General features: G+C 41.3%; 1 pseudogene; it reads right to left on the reverse strand.

Annotated features, from left to right (window-relative positions):
- Positions 1 to 481: 481 nt before the first annotated feature.
- Positions 482 to 924, reverse strand: LOC118708401 (annotated as a pseudogene).
- Between the last annotated feature and the right edge of the window lie 21,509 nt (positions 925 to 22,433).

Below are 22,433 nucleotides of genomic sequence, written 5' to 3' on the forward strand. Positions count from 1 at the left end.
ATAAAAAGAATTAAAACAAATCTTAAATGGCTGTAGTGAGGAGTGGGAGGAGTAAAAGCAGGAAGCTGACATTTCAGCTGCTCTTAATAAGCAATATAATATTAACAATAGATGCTCTGGAGTCAGACAAACTAGGTTCACATTCCAACTCTGCCACTTACAACCAGTTTCTTAATCTCTTCAGTGAGGGTGATCATGTAGATCTATAATCCTAGGCTAGGTTGGGTTGCATAGAACAGAAAATACAAAAGGTCAGTAGCTTAAGACAGATGGAACTTCATTTCCCTCGGTGTAATAGATACCAACAGAATGACTTAGGCTCCTGGCTTCTTCTCACATCCCCATGCCTGGCCCTGGGTGGCTGCTGGAGCTGTTGCCTCTGTTTTTCAGACAAGAAAGGAGGAAATGGGGGAAGGGCAAAAACAGTGGTTACTTCCTTTTTCTTTTTCTTTTTTTGATTTAATAAAGTCTTATTTTTATTTTTATTTTTTAAATGTACAAATGGTGAGACCTCTTGTTCATGCATCTTCTCCAGCAGCTGGGGCATCTCTACTTTTTGTGTTTCTGGTGTAAATCACTTGAGCTCTGTGCCTTGAGTCTAGTTTAGGAAGTCCTTTACTGAGGAGCTCCTGAAGGCCTTTCCTGGCCAAGGAGCAGTGAACCTTGCCTCTCAGAGACAATAGGTGGGGTGATGAGCTTGTAGTTGGGAACTTCCTTACCGCGCTTGTCATACATGGCTTTGTCAAACAAGACCAGGTTATCAAGCGTGCCCCGAACCTTGCCTTTGGACCACTTCTTCTTTTTTCCTTGCCCCCCGACTTGTTCATGGAGGTCTTTGTTTTTCTTGGCCGACTTTCTTCTTCTTGTCGTCCTTGTTGGGTGACATTGCGGGACTCGGAGAGCAGGGATGTGCTGCTGCCTCGTCAAGATGTCAGCCTGAGAGTGATAACTTTCTTCAAGAAATTATCTCTGGAGTCCCAAACAACTCTTAAAATTGTTAGAAATTATTCCCATGGCCTAGTTACAAAGGAAGCTGAGAAATGTTGTTTTTTTGTTTTTTTTTTTTAAAGCTGGCAATACTGTCATTAGGGATAAGATTAGGGTTTCATTGTGGAGAACAAAAGGGAGAATAGATATTGGGTGAGTAAGAAGTAGTTGTGTTTTTTTTTCTCCTCACTCTCTCATAGGCTTAACGTAAAAATTAAATTAAAAATGCACGTAGAACACGTGGCATAGTGTCTGACATGTGCTAATTGCTCAGTAGATGTTATCTTCACACAGCTAAATCAAAACAACCCCTTTCGGAAGCATTGTGTAAGAACAATTAGCTCTTGCCTACACTTGGATGAACTGTTTTTTCTCCCTCATTGCTGCGGTGTAGCTGGGAGTCTATGACACCTTGCATATGACTAACAGCACAAGGTCAAATAAATAAGTCTCCTTCGCACTATATTGTTATAATATACCCCACATCTAATTGCCCTTTGTTGACCCGAAAAGTAATTAATCTTTGTTAGAGAGACATGCTAATTGTACCTGATCAACCTGACAAAATAAGCAAATCATAAAGGCAACCAAGTAGAAATCAAACAGAAAGAAAATGAAAAATGTTTTGTTTTGTTTTCTTTTGGTCATAAGGCCACCATATTTATTCACAACGTGAAATAAACAGTCATTTATTGACCCACACCCCTTTATTTACATCTTATCTCAGGCTATTTGCTTTAAGAGTTTACCACCCATCAGTAGGTAGAGAAAGCTGAACACATCTACCTCATATGCTGGCATCATCATCATCATCATCATCATCATCATCATCACCACCATTATCTTCCCTGTGGTGTTGATTATCCTGAGCAGGGACATTTTCTCTAACCTACAACTAGCTTACCCAGAGACGGTAAACAAAGAGAACACAGGCAGACTTCCCCTTGGCCTGCCTGACTGGAGTGTTAACTAAGCCCTAACAGATAAGGTTATCATCAGCTGGGGAGGGAGGCTGGGAGGCAAGTCCATTAAAAACACGGGAGGCTTGACTTATCACAGCACGTGACTATGTGCTTTTAAATGTCGACAGCTTTTATAAAAATTCCATCTTCCTCACATGTGGTCAACCTGACTTACTGCAGCGAACACTGGCAAGGTTCTGACCCTTCACATTTATCTCAGTCAGAGCCAGATAACCTTGCCCTGTAGTCTAAAAATACTCTGCCTGCCCCAGTATTCTTTTTATCTCTCTAGCAATAATGACAAAAATGAGCCGGGGCCTTGGAAACTGACATGTCGACTTGGGAAACTGTGCATTCCCACCCCTGCAACCCAAACACACTAGCCCTTTGTTTTCGGGAATGGCAAGCACAGAGCCTTCTGCCACGGGGTGAGGTGAGGACACCTGCAGGTTTTCTCAGGCTCCTGTGTGTGGCCCCAGATTTCTGCTGCAGTTTGACACTTCCAATGGTTTGCCTTTCCAGAACGCTGTTCGCTGGAAAAGTAGAATGAGCCCTCAGAAGTCCTTATTCCACTCCTGGTTGAGCTCCAAACTGTATTAACCTTGAGGAAGCCTTCAGATTTTTGGGTCTCTCTCCATCATCTGTAAAATAAGATGGTTGATAGATCATTTTCTAAAACCCACAAGCTGGTACATTAATGAGTATTTTCTCTTGCTATAACTCCCCATATTTTCATCCCAACCCCTCAAATTTTCCCTTCTGAAACTTCCATTGGTGGCTTGTTTAGTTGAATATCTTCTTGTCCGTTCTCCTTCATCCACCTGGGATGCCAACCACATGAACTCTGGGCTGGCTGGTGATTCAGTGTGATGAGCATCCCTCTATCCTTCGTGCCCCACAAAGGCTACCCAGAGCTTCAGTAGTTCTTGGGGATACTCTGAGATTAACAAGGTTTTTCGGGCCTAAAGGTGATGGGGGCTTCTGTTATGTTCCTGGCAGTTTACCAAATTATAGGAACAGAATAACTTTCCAATGTGGTCTCAGCAAATGTTCCAGAAAACACAAAGTCAACAGAAAGAAATCCAGGTGCCTGGGTTTAGAGGTAACAGGGAGGCTTGGGACTAGTCATGGGCCTGTCCTCAGTCATACAGAGAAAGAGCAATTTGCACTCTGCTTAGTATAAAACGAGAGCTAGGCTTTCGAAGGTATTGTGCTTGTTTGGCTACCCCAAGTTCAACACCAATTTTGTTCTGTATGGCACGGCATTGGGCCTGTCTGATTTGGAGTGTATCTCCTAAATGTTGCTCCTCTGGTCTGGCACAAGCTGAAAGTAAGGTGAATTTGGCCTAAAACTGGTTCAGTAGATGGAACTCAAACATTTTAAATTACCCATAAGCAGATTGGCACTAATGAACTTTGCTAATTATCACCTTAAAGCTGTATTTAAAGTGAGGCTTCAGGAACACAATCCACACCAATGTGAGCAAGCCTTCATCTTGATCAGATCCCAATACCTTTCTCTTGATGAAATTGCAACTTATTAACATTCTCAAATGAGATGGAGCTATAAATGTAAGTGGGTTTTAATACGATCATTTTTTGAGGAAATGTCAAACTTCATTGCACACCTCTCCCTCTTGTCTCCGCCTTTAATGGCAGAGTTCAGTGAAGAACTGAGCCAGATTAATGAGCGAGGGACAAAGGGGATTTTGGAGCCAAGGAAAAGACCACACAGCAGATCAGTCTCTAATTTAATCATCTCAGTAGGCTATTCAGTGAGAGAAGGTTATTGAACCACCCTGATCATATTTATGTACCTGTGGAAGGAAAAATGAGGGCGAAACTAGGGCTGTGTTTATGGACATAAGGGAGACAGGAAGAGAGCAAAATTGTCAGCCTGAGAATTCTGTGGCCTGGAACGAAAAAGCATGATTGGCTAAGTAAATGCACGTAATTAAATTAAATATGAATAGCCACTGATTGAGAATTGCACCACGGACAGAATACGCTTGCTGTTAATGACCCACGATTTATTTACACCTTAAACACCGTGTTTCCTTGCCGCTGTAAAGTAGTAAAATTGCCTTCTTCCTGGTGAAATTTATTGCCATTTAAACATGCCAAAAGGCCATTCTGGCAGTCATTACAATAATCTATCATTTCTGCAACTGCTGGTATCCTGTTCTGTGGTCAAATTCAATCTGAGAAGGGTCAACAGAATTTTTCCACCAAATGCTTCCCTCTTGACGATCATCAATTTACTTTTGTCAACAAAAAGGGCATTACTACGGAATGAAATAGAAGATCCCAGTAAGACCTCTGGCAAACACTAAGCTTCTCTGCACCCAGTATCTCCTCTGCCCGCAGATCTGTCTCTCTGTGTGTGCCTGTGTGCACAGTGGGGCCCATCACCCAGAGGCAGGAACAGGAGCCGGGCTGCCTGGCGATTTTTCTCTCCAGTGACAAAAGGAAGCATACTTGACAGTAGCTTACACTCTTTATAGTTCCCAGCTTCCAGTGGGACTAGCATTTTCTTTGAAGGAGGAACTTTTTGGGTTATTCACAAGGTTACTCTTCTCTCTTCCTCTTTGCATCCCCTCACACCGCTTTCTATTTTGTATTACATGACATTACTGTTCCACTCTCAGATCACACAGTTCTAACCACTGCTCACAGCAGGGGACGCTGGTTATGTAATATAGAAAAGAAAACAATATATCCTGTAGCACTGAGGTGAGCATTGAGATTTTCTCCACTCAAGAAAAATGAGATGGAAAATTAAAGAAAAAAGTGCAGTTAGCTCAGGCTTTCACCTGTATTTTCTCTGACAAACTGAGAAAGGGCACTGTTTGTTTCTTGCTATGGGAGCAGGGAAAGGGACATGGATAAATGGAGCTCTTTCTGTGTTGTCTGTCCTGGTTAATGTGTGAGGGCACAGCCTCCATTCCTGCTTGTTTCTCTTAAGGTCGGTTGTTGCCTTTTCTATGGATGGGAGCCAGCATCCAGGCAGAGCAAGTGGCTGCCCTCCCCGGTACAATTACACAGTGGGAACCAGGTCACCCCCCAGCCATGACCTGTTCACAGACACTGGAAGTGGGTTGTGATTTATAATCAAAGGTTTCATCTTGAATGGTCAGACTGAAAACTTGAGGGTGATATAGTGTTTATAATGTGTTGTGTGTGTGTGTGTGTGGGGGGGAGTAAAAATAAACTTTTGCTGTTATTTATTTTTTATTATTTTGCTGTTGTTATTATCAGTCTTTGATTATTTAAAGTTTACTTTCACATTTGATCACTTATTCTATATTTTTGCAACAAGACTAAGCAGGGTTTTTTCTTCCTAGGAAAGTGGATCCCCCAGTTTTATTGAGATATAGTTGACTTTTTAATTATGTACAAGGACCTCAACAAGCAAAGTATTGCTCTTCTTTATCTTTTGACAAGTGTCCTGACATTACTATTTGTTAGGTGTTTTTTTTTTTTAAATATATTTTATTGATTTTTTACAGAGAGGAAGGAAGAGAGATAGAGAGCTAGAAACATCAATGAGAGAGAAACATCGACCAGCTGCCTCTTGCACACCCCCTACTGGGGATGTGCCTGCAACCAATGTACATGCCCTTGACTGGAATAAAATTTGGGACCTTTCAGTTTGCAGACCGATGCTCTACCACTGAGCCAAACCGGCTTCAGCTATTTGTTAGGTTTTAATTTGTGTATAGTTTATGTTTTGGCTTTATATATTGAATGGGCAAATTGAAGTTAATGTAGATGTACCTATCATTTTGGTTAAGATCTAGCTTTAAATTCAACAAAATAAAACTCAATATTATGCAAATTGGATTAACCTAAACTTAATATAATATAAATATAAAAAAGAAAATCATTATTATATTGTTAAAATTAATAATTCTACAACATAGAGACAATCACTGTTAATATCTGGGATACTTTTCTACCAACCTATCTACCTATACTTACAAAAAAGAAAAATGTATGTGTATACTGTGAGTTTTATTTATTAGAGTGCTGTTCATAATACTAACTACCTATAGACAACCTGAATATTCATCAAAATAAATTGTGGCTAATTCATACAATAGAATAGTATATAGCAGTCAAAACCAATGACCTAAAACTGGTTTTGACTGCTATATTCATCACAAAAACTTGATGAATCTTCCTCTAGCTGGTTTAACTCGATGGATAAAGCATCAGCCTGGGTTCGATTCTGGTCAAGAGCACATGGCTGGGTTGAGAGCTCAGTCCCCAGTAGGGGGGCATTCAGAAGGCAGCTGAACAATGATTCTCTCTCATTGGTGTTTCTAACTCTCCCCCTCCTTTCCTCTCTAAAGTATAAATATACTATTAATAGAAGCCGGCTCATGAAACTCACTCATGGGTACGGTCCCTAGACCTGGTCTGCAATCAGGGCTATCTTCCCCAGCTGCCTGCAGCTGCCCCCATCCCTGACGCCACCCATACTCAGTTCTTGGTTTGCCATTAGGTGATAGGAGCCTGATGGCTGAGAGAAGGGACCAAGAGGTCAGCTGTTCCCCTCACTCACCGACCCTATCCCTGCTGCAGGTCACCCTTTGTGTGTGGGGACACTGGTGGGGTGGGGGTCTTGGCCTGGTGCCACCGAATTCCACACCACCCACCTCTGGTTTCCCATTCACTATTGGGTGATCAGAGCCTGCCAATGGGGGAAAGGGACCCTGAGGTGGTTGGTGCACCTCATAGTGACTGGTCGAGTGGTCATTCTGGTTGCTCTGCTGGATCAATTTGTATATTATTCTTTTATTATATCAGATAGAGACTCAGTGCATAGGTGGGAGCCAGCCAGCCTACCATGATGAGAGCCCCCATCAGGGTGAGGCCTGCTGGGGCGAGGGGCTGCAGTCGTTCTGGTCTCTGGTCATTCTACCGTTTCAGTTGCTGGGCTTTTATTATATAGGATATATAAAGAGGAATATTAGCATTATAATTTGGAGCAAAATATATATCTCCAAAGATTATATACAGCATTATACACTTTTTATCATTAACTCAAAAATAACAAAATCCAGCATATTTGTACCTATGCTTTAGAAATACAGATAAATGTAACAGAACTTGGAGGGTTTACTGCAAAGGTAGAAATGACAATGGAATAGCTGCCTGCTGTCCAAATTTGAGGGAAAAACCCGGAGATGCTAATATTCCATAAATGACTTACAACCAGTTTCTCTCTTTTCAGTAACAATTCTCATCTCTGCTTCAAAGCTCTTGGTATCTCAGTCTTGGCACTATAGACATTCTTGACAATTATTTGTTTTGGGGAGCTGTCCTGGGCACTGTAGGATGTTTAGCAGCAGCCCTGGCCACCACGCCTAGACTCTGTAGTACATTTTCCCCCAGTTTTCATAATCAAACATATCTATAGACATTGCCCAATTTTCCCTACTGTGCAAAAATGCCCTTGGTTGAGAACCATTTTGTTAGGAAAATAGTTATTGATTGTTATTGGCTTAAGAACATAAGTGGTAAAGTGGGTTCTCTGTTATCGAAATTGCTCTGTTTTTAAAATGTAGCTAATCATCACTTAGGATTATCCATACACTAAACACACAAAATGTAGTTCTCCATTTTGTTGATTTTGGTATTAGCAGAGACCACTGAAATAACATAGCACAGCCCACTGAAATGACTTGTTACAGAAATGGTTTTTGCCATTTTGTTGAGAAGTTCTTTTTAAAATCTACTGACATATTTTTGTTGGCTCCTATGGAGCCCCAGGCTACAACATCATTGGTTTTCTAGGCAGTATGGAAACTTCTGGTAGGGAGTCCATCCTGCTGGGTGACCTCAAGAAAGCCACTGTGTTTCATCAAACCCATATGAAAGAAAAAAAGAACAGTCATAACAATTAAACTGGCTAGCCTAGAGAGCCTTCTGAGGCAAGTCTGTGTGAGGACAAACTTGTAGTATTTATTGTGATTATCAGCCCCTCAGGGGCCTTTTGAAGAATTCTGTCTGATTTATCAGGCAGCTGTACCATGGATATGCATGAAGTGAGAAGGAAAGGATTAGGGGTGTGTGGGAGGGGAGCGGGGAGTGTGACCAGGTTGATGGCAGTGCTCCAAGGGTGACCTCACATTTACCCCCAGATGTTCAGATCATTTCAAAATATCATCACAATCTTGGTGTGATGCCATTTTCAGTTCTTGCTAAACTTTGGTAAGCATGGAAGACTTCAGAATTTTAATGCTCACTTTAGCCTGTGAAAGACATAGTAATGTTCAAAAGTAGCCTGACCTTTTCATTATTCATTGCTGATTGGTTGGCTGACCATTTCTATTCCCTACTCCAACTGCTTCAGTGACTTTCTTGTCTCCTTCCCTTCTTAGCACCAGGTACATCATTCTACCAGTGCCCTGACCTTTTCCAGTATATTTCTTAGCCAAGATCTTGTTTATCTTTAATCTAGCCCATTCCCCCCCCCCCCCCAAGGTGAGGACAAAATGATGAAATTAAAGCCTAGCAGAAAAATAAAAATGAATGATGCCAGTATCTAAAATTATTCCTTCATTAACGAAAAAGGACTATGTGATAGGCTAGCTTGTATGAGAAGCTGAACATTGTCCTTACCTTCAGGTAGTGAAAATGACTTTGAGGAGGAATACTCATATTTCATCTAAGTCCAGACAAGAAGAGGATAAGTATAATAAAATACTTCTTTCAAAAATTTTCAGGTATTTTCTTTGCTATATTAGCAGTAACTGGTATGGGCTTGTTATTTAGGTATAGGCTTCATTTACCCAAATAATATCCTCAATGGCTATTTCCCATGTATCCTGCCTAGAAATTCCCATCACTAGAGTCATTCTTGCTCATTAGGGTAAGAATATTTAGCATAGAGGCCACTGCTGGAATGTACATCTGTTACATGGAAGGGGCACAGGAATTGAGGGAGGAAGAAGCACAACTATCTTCCATGAACCAACTTTTGAAAAGAAATCATCATTAAATAGTTGATTACATTAACCATGTTGATATTATAAGAAGAGAACAGATCTGGGCTGTGGGACAGAGGCAAGAAAAACTTTAAATAAAACTTCCATTTCTGATATTGACTCTAAGAATATAATATTGAATCCGTTGTCTACTGCTGGCTAAATCCATCCTCAAACTGTCCACATTTCTCTGCTATAGAATAAGACATATTTGTGAAAAGAAACTGCGGTGTTGAATCCATCACTGAAGTAGTGACAACCCTGTCAGCTTTAACTAGACAGAGGAAGCAATCGTTTAGTATGATCTTCACCACTTACAGATAAAGTAATCACTAAACACATGTTAGATGACACAAAGATGTCTCTTCAATGACACTTCTCTGAAAATGAAGAGTGGAGGCTCACCAAGCAATAAGAAACACATGAACCAATACAAATCGAGGCTTTTCCTCCCCCACATTAGACACTCTATCCTGACACTTAACAAGGAGACTGATCTCTAAGGGATTAACTAAGAAATAACTGCATGCAGCTTGCATCCTGCCACGCTCTTATTAAACCCTTGTCAAAGACTGTTCTGAAGTGGGCAGAGATCTACTGGATGCTTTTATAAGCAATTAGCACCATCAACTAAAAGAATTTTAATAAGTCCATTTGTAGTGTCACAAAAATATTAAACAGAGTTTATTAATCCCCCTTCCTCCAGCATTTTTAGATGGAATAAAGACTGCTTTGGACTCTGAGCACCAGGCCTATCTTCATGCTGTATATATCCCCAGCACTCAGGATCTGCACATTAATATTTATAGGGTGAGTAAGTTAATGAATGCATGCCTGTATTATATCAGTTTTTATGTGCAAACTCATTGATAAAGGAAATGATGGCCAAGTTATGAATTCCTCAATAGCATTCTAATTGCTAACACATATTGAGTGTTTACCAGGATCCAGGCACTTTGAAAATGTATTGCAGATATAAACACATGTAATCCTTCTCATATATCTCTGTGAGATACCTACTCTATATTTTTCTCACGTGACAAAGTAACTTGATCATTCTCATGACCAGCTGATGGAAGAAACAAGTTTCAAATCTAGGCCTGAGTCATTAGATCAGAATCCAAGCTGTCAATAAATTTTCCATAGTGTTATTATTGAATGTGTGGTAGGTGGGTGATGCCAGGTGTACTATATAAAATGGAAGCAGTTCACTTAATAAAACATTTTTATTGACTTCAGAGAGGAAGGGAGAGGGAGAGAGAAAGAAACTTCAATGATATGAGAGAATTGTTGGTCAGCTGCCTCCTGTATGCCCCACACTGGGGATTGAGTTCACAACCTGGCATGTACCTCTGACTGAGTTGAACTGTGACACCATAGGTTGATGTTCAACCACTGATCCATGCCAACTAGGCAGCAGTTCACTTTGAAAAAGCAGGAAAGTTGGGATTCTTCTCATTCTCCTTTCTCCTCTCTTCCTTAACTAAGTAACTGTGCATCCATTAGCAAAGGAATGTACTTCTGTATCACAGGTGCCCCAGTTTGGAAGCTTGTAGCTGGATCATATGCCCCTTGAGGTTCCTTCTAGTTTAAACTCCATAATTACTCAACTACTGCTCCAGTTCCTAAACACCTGTCTCAGTATTTGCCTAAATTCAGATCTTAAATAAATAGCTGACATCCAAATGTGTTCCAGAGTTAAGGATGGAGCCAGCCATCAAACAGAAGTATCCAGTGGAATGAGCCAGTGTTGAGACTTTGAAAAACAAAGATCAGTCTGAAGAAGTTCAAAGAGAGGAAGAAAAAGGTGTGTTTCTAGTTAAATGCACCCGTGTTGAACTGAAGACTCAGAAAAGTTCTTTTCATTTTATTTTATGTTGGACTGACTTTTAAGAAAACAATCTTGGAAGTGTTTATTTTATAACTCTCACAGCGTCCAAGAAAATGTGAACAGCCAAACTCTGAAAAAGCACAGTTGTGAATAGAACTCATTTTCAGTGAGCAGAAGGCCTTTCCTGTCCCAGACATACATGCCCATAGTGAAGTTGTTCTCCTAAGAAGAGGACAAAAGACACTGTCAACTGGGTAGGGCCTCCTAAGCTAAGAAGTTCTTCCACTAATGCCTCCTTTTGAATTGGATCATTTAAAATAGTGTTCTGCATTGTAAAATGGGAGCAGAAGCCATATTTCTTATCCTTTTGAATAATATTGCAGCCCAGACTATAATTTGATGATTTTGGGAATAGGGTGTTATCTTAAACAGTCCAGAATGGACTACAACTTGTGTTTTACAGCATTGATGATCTGTGTTAGTACAATATTTCTACTCTCTCTGTGAGTTCTTTGGTATTTAAGCAGTTTTAACCAACAGAAATGCCTTAAATCTTTGCTTCTACTATCTAGTTTTGTATAATGGCCAAACCGGGTGTGCATACACACACATACATACGTGTGTGTGCGCGTGTGCTTGAGCGCGTTGCTAATATCTAAAATGCACAGAATAGAGATGGAAATGAGTTGAAGTGATAACATCATTAATTCTTAAAACATCTATGCAGCCTTAAATTTTTAACTCTTTTAAATATTTTAAGTTATGTAAAGTATTTAAATACTTTACCAGAATGTTATATTGAGGGTTAAATCCTATTGCTGTTAATCTATTTAACTTTTTTATAAAATCTGGATGTGGCTGTTAAAAAATATTTATCAGAGTTTATTTATTTCATCTCATCTTTTATTCTCATGTCAGTCATGTGTGCCAGGTAAATCATTTATTTATAGACTACTTAATAAAGAAATTAGATATAGGTTGTCTAACTTGCATTAGTAGGCATTTATGTTACACAAAAGGATGAAATTGATACCAAAGCTCCTGATTTAAATATAAGAACTTCCTCTTTTTAAATTTTATTATAATGGTAAATACATATTAAATTTAACCATTTTAAGTGTATACTGTTATCGTATTAAGTACACTCACATTGTTGTTCAATGAATCTCCAGAACTCTTTTCATTGTGCAAAATCAAAATTCTGTATTCATTAAACAATAACTTCCTATATCCCTACTTCTCAGATCCTGGCACTCACCCTTCTATGGCTGTCTTTATGAATCTGACTACTCTAAGTAACTCTCACATAAGTAAAAAATACAGTATTTGTACTTTTTGTGACTGGCTCATTTCATTTAGCATATTCTCAAGGTTTCCCTATTTGGTAGCAGATGAATGATTTTCCCTTTTTTAAAATTCCTCCCTTGGCTTCCATGACACCATACTTTCCTGGTTCTCTTCCCACCTCTAGAACATCTCTTTTTAGCTCATTTCACTGGATTATCTTTTACTCACTTCTTTAAGGGAGACATTCTCTAGAGTTCTGTCCTTAGACCTCTCATACTCTCTGTAGGTAATCATATCCATTCTCATGTTTTTCACTTTCATGTATGTTCTGATCATTTTCCTTCCCGTGCTGAGTACTGGAGACGCACATCTTAATAGCCATTGGCCATTTCCACCTGATGCCTGGGACTTGAGGTGGGCTGATAAGGTAGGCTGATAAGATATGAGTTCCTTATCCCTGGAACCTATGTTACCTTACTTAGGAAAAGAGTCCTTGCAGGGATAAAGATTTTGAGATTAGATTAACCTGGATCATTTGGACCAGCCCTAAACGCAATCACAAGTGTTCCTATAAGAGAGAAGTAGAAGGAAATCTGACAAACACACACAGAGGCAATGTGACCACAGGGATGATATGGCCAAAAGCCAAGGAATGCCAGCAGTCAGCAGAAGCTGGAAAAAGCAAGCAATAGACTCTCTCATGGAGCTATAAGGAACCTGCCCTGCTGACTCCCTGATTTGAGTTCAGTGAAACTGATTTTGGACTTTCTGGCCTCCAGAAATATAGGAGACAAAACCTCTGCTGTTTTAAGTCACCAAGCGATGGCACCCTTCTATAGCAGCCACAGGAAACCAATAGAGTGCTATATTAATTTCCTAGTTCTGCCACAACAAAGCACTGCAAACTGGGTGACTCAAACAACAGAAATTTACTTTCACACAGTTCTGAAGGCCAGAAGTCCAAGATCACGGTTTCAGCACCCTCTGAGGGCTGAATCTCCTCCGTGCACCTCCCAGCCCCTGGTGGTTTTCTGGCAATCCTTCTATTCTCTGGCCTCTGTTACATCACCCCATCTCTGCTTGTCCTTACATGGTATTCTTCCTGTGTGTAGGTCTTTTTCCAAATTTTCCCTCTTTATAGGATAAAAGTTGTATTGGATAAGGGCCCACCCTAATAACTTTATTTTAAATTAATCTGCAAAAATCCCATTTATAAATAAGGCCACATTCCTGGGAGGATAGGACATCAACATTTTTTGGGGGACGAGATTCAATCCATAATAATATATTATCTGACTCCCCAAAATTCATATCCTTACAAAATATATTGATCTTATCACTATATCCCCAGCATCAACTCTAAGTCCAGAATCCCAACTAAGTATCATCAGCTTGTCCTGGTCGGTATGGCGCCAGGAGGTTGCAAGATTGATTCCCAGTCAGGGCACATGCCCAGGTTGTGGGCTCCATCCCCAGTAAAGGGGATTAGGAAGGCAGCCAATCAATGGTTTTCTCTCATGGATGTTTCTCTCTCTCCCTCTCCCTTCCTCTCTAAATAAATAAATAAATAAATAAATAGAAACAGCATTACCTCAAAATCCAAAATCTCATCATCTAAACATTCAAATTAGATATGGGTAAGACTAGGGGTAAGATTTATCCTGGAGCAAAAGTCCTCTTCAAGCGGAAACCAGTTTGGCTCAGCGGTAGAACATTGGTCTGTGGACTGAAAGGTCCCAGGTTCGATTCCGGTCAGGGGCATGTGCATTGGTTGTGGGCACATTCCCAGTAGCGGGTGTGCAAGAGGCAGCTGGTCAATGTTTCTCTCTCATCGACGTTTCTATCTCTCTATCTCTCTCCCTTCTTCTCTGTAAGAAAAAAAAAATCCTCTTCAACTGTGATCCTGGACAACAAATTGTCTCCTTCCAAAATACAATGGAGGAGCAGGCATAAGATAGAAGGTCTCATTCCCAAAGGGAGTAATTGGGGAGTCAGGAGGTTGTGTGTCCCAGCAAATCAGAAAACACGGAGAGCAAATTCCATTAGATTTTAAGGCTTAGGAAAGATCCTCTTTGACTTGATGTTCTATCTTCCAGACCCACCAGGATGGCAGCCCACTACCTGAGCCCAGAGTGATGGCCAAGACCTCTGGAACTGAGGAGGTGCTCCAACCCTTGGGGTTCTCTCCCTAGTACACTTTCTGTTTCTTATGTAATATAGATAGACCTAGAATATCCCAATCTTTAAGTTCTGTTTCCCCTTTGTGTGACAATTTCTTCTTCAGTTTATTTCTGTCCTCTTACATTTGACTTTAAGCAGCAAAGACGTGCAGGCGGTGCTTTCAACATTTTCTTAGAAATATCATCAGCCAAATATCCAAGTTTATCACTTACAAATCCTACTTTCCCTTCAACAGAACACAGTCAGCCAATTCTTCCACTTCATTGCAAGGATTGCCTTTCCCCCAGTCCAAATACCATGTTCCTCATTTCTCTCTGAGACCTTACCAGAATGGCCTCTAACATTCATGTACTATATATTCTCTAAGATGAGAGAAGCTTTCTCTACTGCTCCCCTCTCTTTTTTTTTCTGAGCTCTCATCCAAATCACCTTTAATTTCTACCTTTCTACCAAAGATCTCTTCAAGGCAACCAACGCTTTTTCTGGCATGCACTCCCAAACTCTTCCAGCCTCTGCTCATTCCACAGCCACTTCCACTTTTTTAGGTATTCATTACCACACACTACACTACCGGTACTAAAATAGGTATTAGTTTCCCAGAGCTGCTGCCATAACAAAATACTAAAACCTGAGTGATTTAAGCAACAAAAACATACTCTCCCACAGTTCTGCAAGCCAGAAGTCTAAGATCAAAGTGCCAGTAAAATTTGTCCTCCTGAGGGCTCTGATAGAGAACCTTTTCCATTCACCTCCTGGCTTCCGTGGTTTGCTGGTCGTCCTTTGGTAGTCCTTGGCCTCTGCTGCATCCCGCCAATCTCTGCCTTCGTCTTCACATCCATTCTCTCTGTGTGTCACATTTATCATATTGTAGTATAGAGTGGGATTATTTTAGAGTTGTGTCCAACTTGTTAAAAAAATGACATTAATGAAAAAGACCATATTACCAAATTTCAGTCTAAGTTCTGTTACTATCTACTTCCTGAAACTATGAGCAAGTCTTTCAGTGTCACTGAACCTGTTTCCCTATCAGCAAATTAGGAATAATATTATACTTTGCTTCTCTTATAAACTGAAACAATGACTGAATGAATTAATTTATCATTTAATGAATTTAATGTTATGACAATGGCAAGATGCCATTATCACTTTGGATTTTAGCTCCAACACATTGAACATATGAAGAACACAAGTAGATGGCAAGAAATGTGATGATTTTTTAACCCCATAGCAAGAATAGGTTCTGTCTCTAGTTTTAGAGCTAGACTACAGACAAGCATATGTGATGATATCTGTTCCTTCAATAAGAAGGGCCACTTGGAGAACTATAGTTTATAAATAAATATATGATTTACCTGAAACTAGTGTAGATGGCTTATAGAAGGAGTCTAATGCAATAGATAGAGGCTTTCTGCCTGGTTGTGCATCAGAATATATGGAGGTGTTTTTTTTAACCACATACTTGTGAATTTCCCCCCTGAAGATTACTGATTCAGAGGTCTGAGTGGGCCTGGACATTTGCAGAGTTGAGAACTAATGCTGCATCTTCATATTTACTGGTTAAAGTCATTACTATAGAACAACGACATTTATGTTTCTCTTTGTTGTAGTTGTAGTTTGTCAATGGTATCACCCACATTCTGTGACTTGTCATTTACACCCAGGTCTTCACTTGTGTTTTCTTCACCTTCCATGCCTTTTTAAAAAAAAATTCTTTATTGTTGAAAGTATTACATATGTCTCCTCCCTCCCAGCCCCTCAACACTGACCTTTCCTCTTCTGCTCCCACCCCCACAGCCCAGGCCCTCACCTCCCTACTTCCTGTGTCCATTGGTTATGCTTATATGTATGCATACAAGTGCTTTGGTTAATCTCTTAACCTCTCCTCCCTCTCTTCCCTACCTTCATTCTGAGGTTTGACTGTCTTCTATGCTTCTATGTCTCTGGATCTATTTCTGTTCATCAATTATGTTGTTCATTATATTCCACAAATGAGTGAGATCATGTGATATTTATCTTTCTCTGACTTGCTTATTTTGCTTAGTATAATGCACCTTCTAGGCCTTCTACTAATCTTGCTTTCCTTCTTCCTCCTGAGCTTTCAGATTTTGTTCTAACCATACAACCTTGTGACATTCCCTTCAATCCATCCACTCATGATTGAAGCCACCACAAGCTTCATCAACCAGAAATGCATTCTTTACAAGTCATCACTCAAATGAGCAGAAATCTCAGCCTTCCAGGACATCTTGCCAGATTCAGAGGAGAAATATGGTTATTTGCCACCCTACCTCCTTAGATTTTCTGAATAGGGAGTGGTATGATGGAAGCAATACAGGGTGGGGCAAAAGTAGATTTACAGTTGTTCATATGGAAAATAATACAATAATTAACAAAGAATAATACAAAAACAACCTCTGTGCTTCATGTACTCACAATTGTAAACCAACTTTTGCCCTACCCTGTATTTTAGGAAGCCTAAGCTTGCAGTGTGATGCAGAATGGATTTGGGGGAGGAAAGAGCAGAAACAAGGTCATCAGTAAAATTGTATTTCTTGGTCCAGAGGGATGATGGGTGAAGGAAGTAATTTCCTAGGTGACTGAAGTTGGGATGATAGTGGAAGTGAGGAACATGAAGGACAGAGCTGGTTTGTGGAGAACGATCACTTTGATATTAAACATCTAATGAATAATCCCATTTGTTAAATAGTGGACCAAAAATGCAAGTTTCACTGGTAAACAGTGTAGCAGAAAAAGCCTGAAACAAGGAAGAGGAAATTTACTAGTAAGGTCTTTTTTTTTTTTAAATTGTTGATAGTATTATAGATCTCTTTCATTCCCACTCTTAATCCCCTTTTTCCCAACCTCTCCCTGTCACCTTCTCTAGGTCTTCACTATCTATTGCCTGAGTCCATGGGCTATGCATATCTATCCTCTCTAACAAAAGAGAAACATGCAAATTGACTGTACCTTCTCTACATCCACAATCCAGGCCAGAGTGAAGATTGAAGACAGCGTAGAAAGAAGCCAAGCACTGCAGAAGGGAGCGAAGCTGGGGAGAAGCAAGCAAGCAGGGCGGCAGAGAAGGAAGGGAAGCAGGTGGGGTGGGGAGAAGGGAGAGAAGCCGGCAGAGCAGCAGAGACTGTAGCAGGAAGCCCTATTGCAAGAATCTTCCTGCAAGGGGCCTCTAGTATACATATAAAAGGCTAATATTTAAGTGTCTGTCCAACCAGTAGCTATGATGTGCAGGGGGCAGACACTCAACACAAGAGCTGCCGAGTTGCAGTGACTTGGCAGCAGCGGTTCTCTGGTGATGCACCCCAAAACCAGAGCCAGATTCCTCATGGGGCCATGCGATTCTACCTTCAGCCATGGGTTCTGTTCTTGCTGGGGCACTGTCCACCCAAATCTGGTTTACTGAACATTTGCATTTGCATTCCATACCCTGTATGTCAGCAACTTTGCAGAGTGCCCTCTTGAACTCCGGGACCTCTCAGAGAGCTGATTTTGGCCCAATCCCTGCAGGCCAGGCTGAGAGACCCCACCTGTCAGAGGGACCCTGCTCTCTTCGCAGATGCCCTTCAAGCCACAGTGCCAACCAGGTGCGGCCGGCTGGGAGGGACCTGGGGAGGTTGGCTCCAGAATGTGTCCAGCCCATCTCACCCTGTTCCACCTCACCAGCCACCTTCTAATTAATTTCCTTTCTTTTTTTCTTAAATATATTTTATTGATTTTTAAGAGAGAAAAGAAGAGGGATAGAGAGTTAGAAACATCGATGAGAGAGAATCATCAATAAGCTGCCTTTTGCACACCTCCTACCGGGGATGTGCCCACAACCCTGGTACATGCACTTGACCGGAATCGAACCTGGGACCTTTCAGTCCGCAGGTTCTATCACTGAACCAAACCGGTTTCGGCTTAATTTCTTTTTAATGTGCACAAATGCGTGCACCAGGTGACTACTAAGTTTGTAAGTTCTTTGGTTTATCTCTTCTCATCCCCCCAATTGCATATCCATGTATGTCAGTCCATTCCATGACTCCATGCTTCAAGTCTTATTTTGTTGGACAATTCCTTTTGTTCATGATATTCCACAAATAAGTGAGATTATGTGATATTTGTAAAATGTAAGGTCTTAATACTAATCTGCACTTCCTTTGTGTTCTTGGACCCCTCATGTATCATTTCTCTGCTTCAGTTTCTTCCTCTGAGAACCAAACCCCTTGCTGTGTCTTCCACACGCCAGAATGATGTGAAGCATGTACACCACATTCCAGTTTTTTTGATGTGATAGGGTGTTTGGATAAATTCCACTTGAGGAAGAAAGGACATCTCAAATGTGGCCCAGGGAACAGACATCAGGAGCACTGCTGCTCATTTCCACTTCTGCGTTATGCATTTTGCTTTGGGACTTTCATGGCCTCGTCCTTGCCGTGAAATTGCACTGAGCATGTTAATAAATGACATCCAGGGAGTTGCAGTGGCATCGGAGTTTGTCTGTTCAGGCAGGGTTTCCTGGAGTGAGGCAGCATGCTGCCCTCAACAGAGAACTCTGTTTATCACTTTGGAGATGCAATAAAAATAACAAATGTCCAGAGTAAACCTAATTCACTATGCTACTTAGTATTTGAAATACATAAATATGTCAAGCAAAAGACCTCTAATAGACCCTTTTATCCTGGTAATAGTGTACATATAATTTTCCTCTCATTAGTACAAAAACTACCTAGGGAACTCTCGGCCCATCCTTCATCCATTTAATCTGCATTAGCTTACTTTTACCTTGTGTTTAATCTGCTTTCCCTCAAGGTATTTTGAATAAATCAATAGGAATACATGATTGTTTAATGATTTTTAGAAGAGCTCCCTTCGACCACAGCTGCATGATTTAGAATGACTAATTCCACTTTTTACAATTGATCCTTCCCTGCGTGGACCATCCATTTCTGCCAGGCCATTGTGAGAGAATTCTACAGCAGACTGCTCCCTATTCCCGGGGCTCCTGATGGAGCTGGATGGGCTGTTTGCTGGCAAGGCCCCTCCCTCATCACCATCTGATTAAGCATCACATAAAGGCCCTTGCTCAGCCCCCAGCTCAGCTGCTGCTTATAGGCAATTTTCTGGGAGCTCAAATGTGTCCGATTTAAAAATCTCTTTCCTGAATTTCTCTTTTCGCTGTCCAACGCTTGAGAACTGGACTCCCCTTCAAAATCGCTCAGAATGTCATGAATTATTTGAGGGCATAATAGGTAGAGATATGACAAAGTAGCAATAATTCACTTGCTAGAGGCTCATGATAGTTGTCTAGCTTTATCTGTGGTGTGTGTGTGTGTGTGTGTGTGTGTGTGTGTGTGAGAGAGAGAGAGAGAGAGAGAGAGAGAGAGAGAGAGAGAGAGAGAGAGAGAGAGAGAGAGAGGGAGGGAGAATATCTTGAAATTCCTGGTCTCAGTCTGGGCCAGTTGCTTGAATGCTCTGAGTAAGGAGCTGTGAGTGGTAATGAGCTTAGAGAAGCAGAGAAAATTGATCAGCAAAGAAGGATGAAGCTGAGAGAGGAGACTATGTGATGCCTTCCAGGGAGGGAGAGAGCTGCGAGAGTGGGTGCTGCTTTCCTGCCAGCTTTCGGACCTGCCTTTCTTTTTCCCTGAGGTTCTCTGATTATTATTATATTTTTAAATAATAAATCTTCTTTTGCTTCTTCTTCTCTTTTTGCTTAAGAAAATTTGATATTTCTGTTACTTTAATTCAAGCAACTTTGATTGCAAGAGAATAATGTTGATTGGACTCTGTGATAAGGGACTTAATTAAAGTGATCATATAGAGCTTAGTCCCTCTCCCTAGTAGAGTCATAAGGATATTCTTGGAGACTTCCAACTTCACAGAAAAATAGGTACACAAACTTTATTCTCAATTTTCTGAAGTGATGTCCACTATTAGAGTGACAATGAAAGCAAAGTAGTTGATTTTATATTGCTTATCATATTTATATATATAAAAAGCCAGCTACCATAACACTGTAATGACCATAACAAATGCTCACTATGACACGTACTGTGGCCAGCAAACCAGCCCCGTCAGGTACATATGTCTCCATTTTAATCCATTGACCCAAGAGCTCTCTATGTGGTTAGCTGAGGCTGATCCCTGGCCAGCATTTCAGCTTTACTTATTCCTCTGCTCAAACCTTCTCTTTTACCATTCTTTCCAGTTCCTGTTATCAAAAGTATCCTTTAATAAATACTGCCCACTACCAGACTCTCTCACCTGGAACAAGGATGGGGCTGGCTGGCCAAATGTCCCACCCCTTTACCCCTGGCCAGCCCCACCCCCATTGGCCCACCCCACCGCAATAGGCCTGCAGCCCCTCCCCACAGCTGGTCCCAACCCTGATTGCCTTCCACCCCAATAGGGGGTGGGCTGGCTGGCCAACCTCCTCAGCCCCTCCCCCTGCCTGGCCCCACTCAGATAGGCCCCCTCACCCCAATCAGGGACAGGGCCAGCCAGCCAACTACCTATGGCTCCTCCCCCAGGTTACTGGTCCCCCTATCAGCACCCCGCCCCACTTGGGGGCGAAGCTGGCCAGTCCACTACTTGCAGCCCCTCCCCATGGCCATTCCCACCCCCAATCATCCCTCCGACCTCAATTGGGGGCAGAGCCTGCTGGCCAATCGCCTACAGCCAATCCCCCCTGCTGGCCCGGAGCCTGTCAGCCCTGATTGGTGTGGGCCGGTTGGCCAACCTCCTGCCATGTCCTCCTCCCAAAAGGCCCAGCCCTAATCTGCCCCAATTGGGGCCAGCACAAATTCCATGCACAAATTGGTGCACTGGTCCTCTAGTAGAAAATAAAATGTAATATATATTATTAGTGTTATATAACTTTGCATTTCAACATGGATTTAGGTGTTGAACATCAGTTTATTCTGCCTCTTGAGTATGGTTACAATTCCCTGAGTCTATTTTATCATTTGTTGTACAAAAAGGGAATAACATTTCTTCTTCTCAGGGTTGTTGTGAGAATTAAATGGATAACATGTCAATTGCCTGGCTCATCATTTGAACACAGTGGACATTTGTTGAGTGCCTCTGATGTATTGCAGTGACAACAGCTAACACTGTAGTACTCCCTCTGTGTAGGCACGACTCTGCAACTTTTTGTACACTCATTTACTTAATTCGCACACCAACCCTGTGAGTATGCAGCACAGTGCGGGTGTCCTGCCCCGTGCCCTCTGCACTCACCCTTCCCGGGCTTCCAGCCACTAGCCTGCAGGTGGAAGCACCAGTCACACCTAGGCAGTCAGGGACTGTCTGTAACTATAATCACATCGTCTGTAGCCTTTGAAAATGGCTTCTTTCACTTGTAATGTTCACTTAAGGGTTGTCCTCATTTTTTAATGGCATGATAGCTCATTTCTTTTCAGTGCTGAATAATATTCCATTGTCTGGATGTACTTGTTTATCTATCCATTTATCTACTGAAGGACACCTTGGTTTCTTCCAGGCTTAGGCAGTTCTGAATAAAGCAGCTATACACAGCCATGTGTAGGTGTTTTTTCTTTCAGTCCTCACCCAAGGATATGTTTTTCATTGCTTTTTAGAGAGAGAGGAAGGGGGAGAGAGAGAAACATCAATCAGTTGCCTCCCGTACTGACCTTGACTAGGGATCGAACCCACAACCTTTTGGTGTACGGGAGGACACTCCAAACAACTGAGCCAATAGGCTACAGCAGGTGTAGGTTTTTGTGTAGATATAATCCTAGATTTCTTTTTACACATAGCGTTTACTCTGTCAGAGCCTGTAAGGTCCTTCCTTCACGTTTTGTAGATGAAAACAGGAGCTCAAATAGATGCAGTATAGACAGTCCCCAATTTATGATGGTTCAACTTACTTACAAAAGTAATATGCATTAGCAGGAACAATACCTGTAGAGATATGTGGTATGAAACTCTCACGATGCTGGGCAGTGGCAGCAGGCTACAGCTCTCAGTCAGCCACAGGATCATGGGAGTAAACAACCAATACTCTATAGTTTGCTCATGTTAGATGATTTTGGCCAACTGTCGGCTTATATATGTGTTCTGAGTACTTTTATGATGTTCGGTGGGTTAGGTGTATTAAATGCATTTTTGACTTACGATATTTTCGACTATGATGGTTTATCAGGATGTAACCCCGTCACAAGTAAAGGAGCAACT

The sequence above is a fragment of the Pipistrellus kuhlii genome, unplaced genomic scaffold, assembly GCF_014108245.1.
Source record: "Pipistrellus kuhlii isolate mPipKuh1 unplaced genomic scaffold, mPipKuh1.p scaffold_m20_p_1, whole genome shotgun sequence".
In the NCBI taxonomy this organism is placed as follows: Eukaryota; Metazoa; Chordata; class Mammalia; order Chiroptera; family Vespertilionidae; genus Pipistrellus; species Pipistrellus kuhlii.